Below are 12411 nucleotides of genomic sequence, written 5' to 3'. Positions count from 1 at the left end.
AAGTAGGAATGAGTTTTGGAACAAAATTCAAACTACCAAAACTTCAGATCTTTCTCCTGTTTTATTGATGAACAATTGGTTGCCTGCAGTTAAATCCAGACATCCTGACTTCCAGTCCCTGGACTTTATCCCTCAACCCTTGAAAAGAATAAAGCACTCTGAAGTTCAGGTTCTCATTTCTCTTTCCTCTGCAAGAGAAAACCAGGAAGAATGAATTTCTTCTCTGCATCTCAGCTTCCTACTCAGACCCCAATCTCTGCTGGAGAACAGGTGAAGACTCCTCAGTTATGGATCAATCCCCCCATTCACTGCCTTTGATATTACGCACATGCTGCTGAATGAAGTAGGAGAAAAATCACAAAACTATTCTGGGAGGTTCACTAGAAATTTATGTTACATAATCCGAACTGGGCCCTCACTGCTGCCAGGCAATCCTACTATACTTCCCTTATCAACTCACCATTCCACACTCTACAGCAGCTCTTCCAAGCCTTTTCATACATCCTCAAACCTTCCATGGCTCCTCCTACCCTTGTCCTTTCAACCAAGAACCCCGACTCATATTTTACTGAAAAAAATGAGGCTATTTGTCAAGAGCTCCCTTTTCTCCCTCTTCATTTCATGTCACTCTGATTCTTTCTGCTACTATCTCCTTCTTTACTCCATCTCAAGTGATGAGGTGGCCCTTCTCCTTACCAAGACAAACCCCTCTCTATGCAAACCAATTCTATTCCTTCCCACCTTCTCTAATGGATTTTTCCCTCAATCATCCTCATTCTCTCACTTATCTTTAATCTCTCCATGTCTATTGGCTGCTTTCCTGCTGCCTACAAACATAGGCTTTAGAGTCAAAAGGGATTTGGTTCAAATACTTCTTCAGACAATGGTTAGCTATGTAACTCTGGGCAAGTCACTTAACCTCTCTGATCCTCATTTTCTATTTCTTCCTTACCCTCACTTGATCCTTCTATCCCACCTGGGTAATATCTCATATCTCTTTTCCCTTTTATAGTTAAACTTGAAAATTCTGTCTATTAAATGTCGCACTGGAGCCAGCTTGTACTGACGTAGTTGCTACACTGTGCATGCCCTTTGACCCAGCTATGCATATTTGTAGCAGTTTTTTTCATTGTAGCCAAAATTGGAATCTACAGGGGTGTCCTTATTGAGAAATGGCTAAATCACTTGTGGCATATTAATGTAATGAACAATTATTAGGCCACAGGAAATTATGAGATGGACAATTTTAGGGGGAAAAACTGGGAAAGCCTCTATGAACTGATGCAGAGCAAAGGGAGCCAAAACAGAACAATTTTTATAATGATAATAACATTATAATTTTATGCAAATTTGGAATAGAGTTCAGATGAATGCCCTTTAGCAATACTAGGAAGGGTTAGAATGGTTGGCTAATACCTATAAATATGCACAGCATAGGAGAATATGGACAGATGCAACAGGGTTAAAGTTGCATTTGACATCCTCAACCTCCACATTCACACAGGACAGAATGCTGTAGGTGTCAGCCCAGATGAGTAGTGGGATGTGCTCTCCATAGCTCTGGGCCCAAACTTGCTGAGGGTCCAAGATTCCACAGGATTTTCAGACAAAGTTTCTGCTGAGGAAGCTGTCATACAGCTGGTGGGGATAATGGGGTCAGGCAGCATGAACCAGGACAAAACAAGGGTTTCTGAAAATTAACCAAAAAATCGACTCTGAGGAAGGTGGAATTATAACTATGCCTCATCAGCAAGAGAGTTTTGGCAGCTAGCTCTAATTAGAACTGGGTGCAGTTTTGTTAAGCTATCAGAGTTATGTAACAGGAAACATTAGTAAGAGAGTCAGACCCTAGTTTCCTTTAGCTTTTTAAAATAGAGATAAACAGCTTTGTAAGAATTTAGTACTCTGATCAACATAAAAATAAATCTCAAAGAAGGAAAATGAAAATACATGACCCAGATCCTGACAGGTAATCAACTTAAAATGCAGAAAGAGATAGGTAATTTCAGATATGGCTAACGTGAGAGTTTGTTTTGCTAGATCACACAGCTATTTATTAAGATTATATTGTTAAGGTTTGTTTTATTTGTTCATGGGAGGGGGTAGCGGGAGGAACAGATGGATTAAAATGCTTATTAACTGGAATAAATAAAAACTATTTGAAAATAAAATATGAATCAAGAAAAAAATAGAAAATGAGGATCAGAGAGGTTAAGTGACTTGCCCAGAGTTACATAGCTAGCCATTGTCTGAAGAAGTATTTGAACCAAATCCCTTTTGACTCTAAAGCCCAGAACTCTTACAAAGTACTTTTGTCACAGCAGCCCTTTAAGGTAGACAGTGCCAGTATTATTATACTCAGAGAGGCTCAGAGGGGTTGTGACTTACCCACAACCACACAAGTAGTTAGGTGTTGGAGGTGGGACTTGACTCAAAGCCAGCTCTGTAGTCTACCCAGTGCTTCTTAAACTTTTTCCACTAGCGACCCCTTTTCACCTGAGAAATTTTTTACGTGACCCTGGGTATGTAGGTATATAAAATAGGTACGTAAATCAAACATTTACTGTTAATAAATTATAAAGAAAATTATTTTAAAACAATTCTTTGGTATACATATAGTTTTATCATTTATTAAAGACAATAGTCTTGAATCTGAGCCAAAGTGTTTCTAGTAGCATTTGTTGGTGTTTCGTGGCAAGACAACATTCAAAGTACGCATGTTGTGTGTTCAGAACCAAGGCTGCAGTGAAGTTCCATGATGCAACATGGGCAAGTGCTGCTGGAAACACCTCGGATTCGTTATGTGTTTGATTTTGAATTAATTTTTGGTTGTTGTGTGTTCAGAAACCTTTTACTGTTGCCACATTTTTTGCAGCCCCCACATTCACTTACTCGACCCCATTTGAGGCTGCAACCCATGGTTTAATAAGTGCTGGACACCATGTTGGTTTATAAAGATAGATAGATAGATAGATAGATAGAAAGATAGATAGATAGATAGATAAGTAGACAGGTAAAAGATAATACATTTAACAGGGACTCATTACGTGCCAGTTATTGTGCTAAATTTTGGGGCTACAAACACAGAAAACAAAAATGATCCTGGCATAAGATAACACGTAAAGGGGAAGCTGGAAAGGGTAGTAACAGTGATAATACATATTGCAGGTTTCTGAGTCACCTCAACATCAGACTCTGTTCCTGGGACCCAGGGGTCTAATGCTTTTTACTCTATATTTCTAGGAACCAGGCCACCATACCACTTCCTGGCCATTTCCAAATCTCTGATAGTTGAATTTTTGCCTTATTTTGCCCAGACTCAGGCCAGACAGCTGCTTCCAGATTGTGTTGTTACTCATGAATCCCCCTCTTCTCTCCCCTTTCTAGCTCCCTTTTATGTGTCATCTTTCCCATTTAGAATATAAGCTCTTTGGGGGCAGGAATTGTCTTATTAGCTTTTTAGATGTATCCCCAGCATATAACGCAATGCTGGGCATATAATAAATGTTTAATAAATTCATTTTGTTTATTTTTTTCATTCATTAATTTTTTTCAAAGTCCTTTGCCCTCGTGGTAGATTTCTCATGGAAGCACTTCAGTTTACCAATATCCTTATTAAAAGGAAACATCCAGAAATAAATAAAATCTCTGACCAGGGTGAAGTACAGATATCACCTCCACCTTCCTGGGCATGATATCTCTCTCTAAATGTAACCTAGGATTATGTTAACTTTTTAATCTGCCATATCAGTGTTCACTCATCCTGGGCTTGAGATCACTCAAGCTCAAAACCTGGTAGTCTTATCTCCCACTTCCACTTCTCTCTCTATCCCTCATCTCCTATGTTCAATGTGTTACCACGTCCCACTCCACTGAAGTCCTCCTCCAATGTCATATAATGGAATGGAGGTGATCATGGATTCCCATGACCCATGACACTCCTATCTATCCTCTGCCAAAGTGATTTTCTTTTTTTTTTTCAGCCAAAGACAAGGTTTATTAGAATATCCATCATGTTGGGCAGACTCTTAAGGAGTCTGAACATTAGTAAGCAGTGGCTAGATTTTAAGAATCTGAGCCTCTTAATGGAGGCAAGATGGACCTTATACACAGAAAGACTATGGGAGGTATCTAGGATTGGCCAAGTAGTCTATGAGGTAATAGAAATCCAGGGACCTGGACCACATTGCCAAGGAAGAATGGAGAAATGGCCTGGGGCCATAGGGAGGTCCACAATGAAAGGCCAGTTGATGGGATTATATCCTCAGGGGATATGGAGATTTGGCCATGTGGGAAAGTCCAGGGTTTTTCCTTTCTGGGGCCCAGATCCCAACCCCATCATTCCCCCCTCAAACAAATGGGACCTAAACACTTTTGGAGTAAGGGGCAAAGGTCTCGGCTTCTGAAACTGCTTCGGGCTGGCAAGGGGTGTAGAGCTGTCCCTGCCTTGAGAGGGTCCCAAAGAGGAGGTTGACTGGATCTGAGCACAGGCTGCATCCAGGGAATGGTGGGGGACATTGGCTGGTATTTGCTGTTTGCTACCAACTGTAGGTGAATGGCCCATAGCCTGGAAGACACAAATCTGACAGAAAAGACTGCAGGGCCCAGATATAAAGCAGGGACTAGATTTAGGGCCCAACTTTGAGAAGATAAAACATCCTTCACTCTGGATTCAGATAATTCAGTTTTCCAACCATGCAGTATCAAATCCACCTCATAGCCAGACTCAGGAATAGCCAGGTAGGTAACATTCCCTTTCAAAGGAACATAATGGGGAAACTGATCCAGGAGGATCCCATCTTAGACTGAGGCTAAAATTGTCCTCTTAGCTTTTCTCAATGCTGACTTCCCACCAATATTACCTTCTCTGAATAGCTTGTGGCATTTCTCTCAGATGGTGGATTGTTGATTATCATCAGCAGCTCAAAATAAATCCTATGAGCTTTCATCTCAAACAGCAAGTTTTACTAATCACAGCTTAGGAAAAACTTGTCCAGTATTTACATCTCAAACTTAAATTTATCCTAATGTAAAAAGCCAATTTTTAGAGATTTCTATACACTTGCAAATTCTCAGCAAGCCATATATAACCCAAACAAGCTTTTTGGCTAGTTTACACATTAAAACAATAACCAACAATAACTAAATTATTTTAGCAGTAACCAAATTATGAAAAGTTGCTTGACATAACTGATACAGAAAGTTCACCAATTTGAAACTTGAAACAAACCCATTACCAATCAGGTGACTTCAGTTTTGTTAAATGCACTTCCAAATTACTTTACACAGAGAATCAACATCTCATCATTAACAATTAAAACTAAAACTTTAAGAAGAGCATGCTTACCCAAGTTCAGAGGCCAGATTCTTTACCTTGAGCAGGATGTGCTGAACCTGGGTGACGCTTCCAGGCAAAGGCTACCCTAGGGCCCAAGGTCATTGCCAGGGGGGCCCATGCCGTAGCTGCTGCCCCTCCCCCCTTCCCCCCAGGTGGGGGGAAGCGAAATCAAAGGTGAGGGGTAAAGGGTGAAACTCTCTTCTCCTATGAGAGGGGTTAACAGATACCCTCTTGACTCAAGGGAAGGGGGTGACCAGGGTTGTAAGGAGAAGTTTCAAAACTCCTTAATGATCAATCACAAAACCTCCAGAATATGCCCAGATATTTTTAGCTGTTCTAACTTTCCCTGTAAACTCCATGAAGGCAGATTCAGAGGTGCAGAGGGAAGGGAGTAAGTAAACCTCAGGGAACCAAAAAGCAACTGCAGGTTTCCCCAATTCCCTAGCACTGAGGGAATTCATACACTTCTGGAAAGGGCATCCATCCTTGTCCTCTATGCTGTGGAAGGTGTACCCTGGTTCATGGCCTTGAAACAACCCAGTGGACCGAGAACCTGAGAGTGTCAGGCCAAGTGTGAGACAGCCTCGTAACTGTCTGCCAGAAAAGCACCTCCAAGCCTTGATATTTGGAGAGTGACCCCAACTGCAGAGCAAGAAAGGAGGGGAGGGGGAAGGTTTACATACCTTCCAGTCTTGGCTGGAGAAGATCTTGGGGTTAGGCAGTTTCCCTGTACGGGCCACCAAAATGATGCGGTTTAGGGGTTCAGGGGTCCTGGGACCCTAAAATCACAACATGTGGGTCCTGCCCGAAATAATTTGACCCAAGCCTTCTTTCAGCCAAAAACAAGGTTTATTAGAACATCTATCACATTGGACAGACTCTTAAGAGTCTGGATTTCTATTACCTCATAGACTACTTGGTCAATCCTAGATACCTCCCATAGTCTTTCTGTATATGAAGTCCATCTTGCCTCCATTAAGAGGCTCAGATTCTTAAAGAATCCATGAACATTAGTAAGCAGTGTCTAGATTTTAAGAATCTGAGCCCAAAGTGATTTTCCATAAGTGCATATATGACTGTATCACTCCTGTACCCAATAAATTCTTCTGACTCCTTATTTTCTCTAGCATAAAAAAACTCCTCAGTTTAGTTTTTAAAGCTTTTTGCAACCTGACCCTAGCCTTTCTTTCTAGACTCATCGAATATTATTTTTTTTTAAGACAATTGGGGTTAAGTGACTTGCCCTGGGTCACACAGCTAGTGTCAAATGTTTGGTCTGAGGCCAGATTTGAACTTAGGTCTTCTTGACTTTAAGGCTGGTGCTCTATCCACTGCACCACCTAGCTGCCCCTGAACATTTTTATTTCTCCCTCACTCTGTGATCCAGCCACACCAGCTTTCTCTTTCTTCCTCATGTGCTTCTCAATCTCTCTTCTCTATACCTTTTCACTGGCTGTCCTCCTTGCCAAGAATGCACTCCTTCTTTACCTTTGTCTCAAAGAATCCTGTTTTTCCTTCAAGATATAACTTAGACATCATCTTCTACATGAAGCTTTTTTGTTCTCCTCCTTTCCCTGCCCCAACAGCCAGGACTATGTCTCCCAAAATACCTTGGATTTTGCATTTGTTTTTGCTCTCTTTGTATTTATCTTGTATATACTTACATATATGCTTTCTGTCTCCCTTGTTGGACTGTATGGTCTTGGAGACTAGAGATTGATTCATTCTTTGTGTTTGTATCCCCAGTGCCTGGCATAGTATCTGGCACATGGTAGCTGTTTAATAAATAAATAACATACATAATAAATAAATAATAAATTATTGATTGATTGTTTTATTCTTGAGGCTATGCCAATAGCATGCAAGCTCTGTCATTTCCTATCAAGCTGGAACAGACCCAGGAATAATCTGCGTGTCTCTTGTCTGAGCATCAGTTTAGCTAAATATGGAGAGGCTCAATAAGTAAATGAACATTTATTAAGCACTTATTGTGTGACTGGGTACTATACCAAAGTGCTGAGGATGCAAAAAGAGCAAAAGAAAATCCTTGCCCTCAAGGAGCTCACAATCTAATGCAGGAGACAACACACAAACAAATATAGCAAACATGCTACATACAGGATAAATAGGAAACAATTAATATAAGGAAAGCACAAGAATTCAGAATGTTGGGAAAGACTTTCATCAGAAGATGAGATTTAAATTGGTACTTACAGGAAGCCAAGGAAGCCAGTATGTGGAGATGAGGAGGGAGAATATTCTAGGCATGGAGGAAAGGTAGAGAAAATGTTCAGAGTTCAGAGATGGAGTGTCTTATTGGTGGAATAGCCAGACCAGTGTCCCTGGATCAAAGAGTATGTGTAGGGGAGTAAGGTGTAAGAAAACTGGAAAGGTAGAAGGAGAAGCTAAGTTACAAAAGCCTTTGATGGCCAAGCAGAACATTTTTTGTTTGATCTTAGATCTATGCTATAGAGAGACATTAGAATTTATTGAATAGGTGGTTGACATAGTCAAAGCCTGCAGGGATGTCAAGAAGAATGAGAGTAGAAAAAAGAATTTGGCAACTAAGTGATCATTGGTAATTTTAGAGTGAATAGTTTTGGTAGAATAATAACACTGGAAGCTGGATTGTAAGAAGTTGAGAAGAGAGTGAAAGGAAAGTGGATTCACCTATTGTAAATGGCCTTTTCAAGGAGTTTAACCACAAAGGACAGAAAATATATAGGATAATAATTAGCAGGGATGGAATGATTGAGTGAAGGTTTTTAATGATGGGAAAGACATGAACATGTTTGTAGGCGGTAGGAAATGAACCAGTAGACAGGAAGAGATTGAAAATAAGTGATAGAATGAGGATGATGGGGGTGGGGGGGATCTGTTGGAAGACAGGAAGCATTAAGATTGTTTGAGCAAGTGGATGGATTAGTTTTAGTAAGGAGTAAAGCCACCTCATCATGTGAGACAGAGATGAAGAGTTAGTGGCAGAAGACAAATGAGTGATACAAGATGGGGAAGAGGGAGCAAAAAGAGTTCACAGTGAATGACCTAAATTTTTCTGTAAAATATGAGGAAGTTTCTCAGTTGAGAGAGTGGGGGAAGGGTAGGGGAGCCATGGGAAGTTTGAGGAGGGATGAAAAGGTTTAAGAAAGCCTTTGTGGAGAGTAGGATAGTGAGTTGATAAGGCAGGTATAGAAGAATTATGTAGCAGCAGTGAGGGCTTAGTTGAGGTTGTATAATATAAGTTTGTATGGACCTAGTCAGCATGGTTGCATGATTTTCTCCATCTTTGTTCAGCAGCATGAGCATAGGAGTGAGAGTGGCAAATGGTGGGCATGATCCAAGGCTGAAGCTTGACAAGGCATAATTGGTTAGATGATAAGAAGGCTAGGGATTCAGGAGAGGAGGAGAGTGTAGTGTTGAATTAGTTTACCAAGGGATCAAGATGGGGATAAGAGGAAAGAGTGGTTAGTGTAAGGGAGATAGCCTGAAAGAAAATTTAGGGGTTAAAGGTTTGGCAGTCATGTAGTTGAAAAGTAAGATTTTGTCAGGGAAGACAGGGGAAGAGATGAAAAACCAAAAGATTATGGTCAGCAAGGGGATTTCAGAATTTTTGAATGTGGAGGTGTTATATTTTGTGGGCCATGGTAAGATCAAGGGTATGACTATCTTTGTGTGCACCTGAGATGGAGCAGAGTAGTAGGTCATGAGAAGTGAGTAGGTTGAGGAACTGAGTGGTTAAGGTGTTTGAGGGAGAATATATTGAAGTCGCCTAGTGTGAGGACAGGAGTTAGTGAGAAACAAATTGTGAACCATGTACCAAACTCATTGAAGGAGGCAGGAGAGTGAACTGAAGATCTTCAGGCAAGAGCTATCAGGATTTTGATTGGGAAGTATATATGAATAGCATGAACTTCGAAGGAGGAGAGGTTCCTGAGTGATAGAAGGAGAACCTGGAAATGCAATTGGGAGCAAGGAATATTCTAACTTACCTGTCTCAACCAGTGAGCTGAGGGGAATGAGTGAAGGTATAGCCAGGACTAAAAAGGATTGTCAAGGAGACTGTGTCATCAGGACAGAGCCAGGTCTTTTAGTAATAGCTAGTAAGTGGAAGAGTAGTAGAGGAAAATATTTAGAATGAAGGTAAGTTTGTTGCCTATGGAACAGGCATTCCACAGGGCACAGTGAAAGGGTTAGGTGGTATTTGATTGACTTTGGGATAGGAGAGTTGAGGGGAATAGGCATAAGGAATTGGGAAATGGGGGTGAGGAATGGGGTTTGGATGATGACCTGAGGTTCAAAATCACTGGGATGTAAACGGTATGACCAAGTGTGAGAATGTTCATCACTGAGTGGAGAATGTTACTTCACTTCCCAAAGGAGACTGGAGGAAAGTGTAGCATGAGATGAGAGGCACACAGTCAAATGATCAGATAGAAGGTCCCACTTTATTACTTCTCTTCCCTCCAAAGGATGGAGATTTGGCAAGAAAGGGTGCTGGAAGAGGTGGAAGTCAAACTTATACAGCAGAGGATAGAAGTCCCATTCCCCACCAACTTTTCTCTTTTTCTTCCCTCAAGAGTCAGGTTCATCATTAAAGGGTTCAACAAGAAGTGGTAATTTTTAGTTCAGAAAATTTTTTTGGCTTCAGAAACTCATGAAGTCTAAGTGCTAAAGCATGGTGGGATTGCTGATTTCCACTGTTAAGGAAAATATGCTCCTGCCCTGATGAATTCATGAATTCTTATAATTTGAAAGAAATGCCAAATCCTATTAAACCATGAGAAGAGGTTGGGGAAACAGTGATCACAACTTCTTTCAGTAAAAGTTAGAAAAAGGGTTTTAACTTGGGCTAAGAGTAAGGAAAAGGAGAAAATATGATGACAAATGTTTTAGAGAACTTGGTGGAGTTTCATGTATTCAATTTTGTGTGCCATACTCTAAGAAGGATGTTGAAAAGTTGGAAATGTCCAGAAGAAGTCAACAGCATGGTGAAAGGCCTGGAGATAATAATATGAATGGTCAGATGAAGGATTCGTTTTTTTTTTAATTTTATTTTTACTTAACGAAAATTTGTTTCTCTCCTCACACATCCCCTGTGACCCCATGGAAAAAAAAAAGAAAAACAAAACCTTTGTAACTAATGAGCATAGCAAAGTAAAACAAATTCCTACCAAAGTTGTACAGAGACAAATTTAAATTTGATGCATGGAAAAGCTTCTTAACACTTAGAACTATTCTAAATGGATTACTCTGGAGGTAGTAGATCCCCTTCCCCCCTCATTCTTTAAGTGAGGGGATCCTTGTTCAGTAGTGGGTTGGATAATCAAGTTGTCAAACTATGGCTCTTAGGTCAAATCGAGGCTCTACCTGTTTTTGAATAACCTTCAAGTAAAATAGTGTTTACATTTTAAAATAAAGTTATATTGTATTTAAAAACATAAAAAACCATTCTTTGCTCATACAGTACAAAAAGAGGCTGTGGGGCTGGCCACAGTTTTCTGACCCTTAGAATAAATAGTCTCTGAGGTCCCTTGCAACTCTGATATTCTGTAAGGAAGATTTGGGTTGGAAAGGGGTTAGATTCAAGGGAATGTACAGAAGTATTAAGACCAAGTAATATAATATATGGCATCTTTTAAACCAGAAATATGTGGTGTGCCCTAATCGTGTCTGAGGGACAAGAGTATCTACACTAAAGACGACTATGGGCACTTTACTTCTGAGGACAGAGAGCAAAGGAGAAAGGGTTATGGTTCCAAGGCCCTAATTTCCCAGAATAAATACTGCAAGTTCTTGGGTTGTGGCTTCAACCCAACTTCCTGTACTGAGCAGCATGGTGCAGAGTTAAAAAAAAAAAAAACTTGAATTTTGAGTTGGAAATTTGGGTCTACATTTGGACTCTGCAACTTATTAATCCAATGAGTTTTTTTAACCTGTATAACCTTGGACCAGATATTTAATTTTTGGGGGCCTCAGTTTCCTTGTTCGTCAAGTGAGGAGGTTGGATTCAATAACCTCAGAGGTCTTTTCCATTCTACCATTCTATAGTCCTATGACTTGTCCATTTAAAGTGGTACATCCAACTCACTTCCTATTTTGAGGCTGTTTCCTCTTTTTCCTGTCATGTGCGGGTTTGCATATGAATTTACACAACAGTGTCTATTTTTAAAATAGAACCCACAATTATTTATATAATTAACAGAGACAATACCCCTCAAATTTCAAGGGTTACACATAAAACTCCCCAAATAGCATACAAGTTTCCATTTTGAATACTTCTTATTTATAAGATGGTGCCATTAGGAACAGAAAATATCAGATAGGCAGTCAGACATACACCTAAACTAGTCCATAATATAAGCCAAGCCAGTATCTCTGTTCTTCAATACTACCGGGTCTCTGAAGAACCCTCACAGACCAGGAGAACTAACCAACTGGGATCTCAACTTTGCCACAGACTCACCCAAACCAGCGTTTGATTCTGGACATATTTCTTAAATTCTCCATCTCTGAAAGTGGCTCTTTTTGTAAAGTGGATATCTAAACCCAGCTAGTTCTCTATTCTTTACAGTGCAGTCAGGGTGGATGAGATTTGCTTTGCCTATTTGGAAAAAGAAGAAGAAGAAATAAGTAGTTGTGCTATTGTTATTCCACTATGTAAATGGCTACATTGTATTTGCTAGTCTAGAAAAATGAAAAACATGCAGTGACGTGTTGCAAGTGGGGCATCTTACAAACTCTGCTTCCCCTTTCAGTATCTGCGTGGTTGGATGGTTTAAGCAGTTTGTGCTAGCTGGGTTGAAGCGGTTTGTTTTAGGGAACGTGTCCTGTCTTGACCTTCTGCCTGTGCAAATTCTTCCTATCTTTTTAAGGCTCAGCTAAAGTCATGTCAATTTCATGAAGCCTTTCCTGACTTTTCTAGCCCTTATTGATCACTTTCATCACTGAACTCCTGGGATCTAGACCATACAACTGAGAACGCAATTATCTGTAGTCAAAATTTCCTGGTTTTATTTTATGTTTGTTTAGCTTTAGAGTAAGGAAACCTTGGGTTAAATTCCTTCATAATCACA

Source organism: Vombatus ursinus, unplaced genomic scaffold (assembly GCF_900497805.2).
Source record: "Vombatus ursinus unplaced genomic scaffold, bare-nosed wombat genome assembly UNPS02014838.1, whole genome shotgun sequence".
Lineage (NCBI taxonomy): Eukaryota > Metazoa > Chordata > Mammalia > Diprotodontia > Vombatidae > Vombatus > Vombatus ursinus.
Note: the sequence above shows the minus strand (reverse complement) of the source record.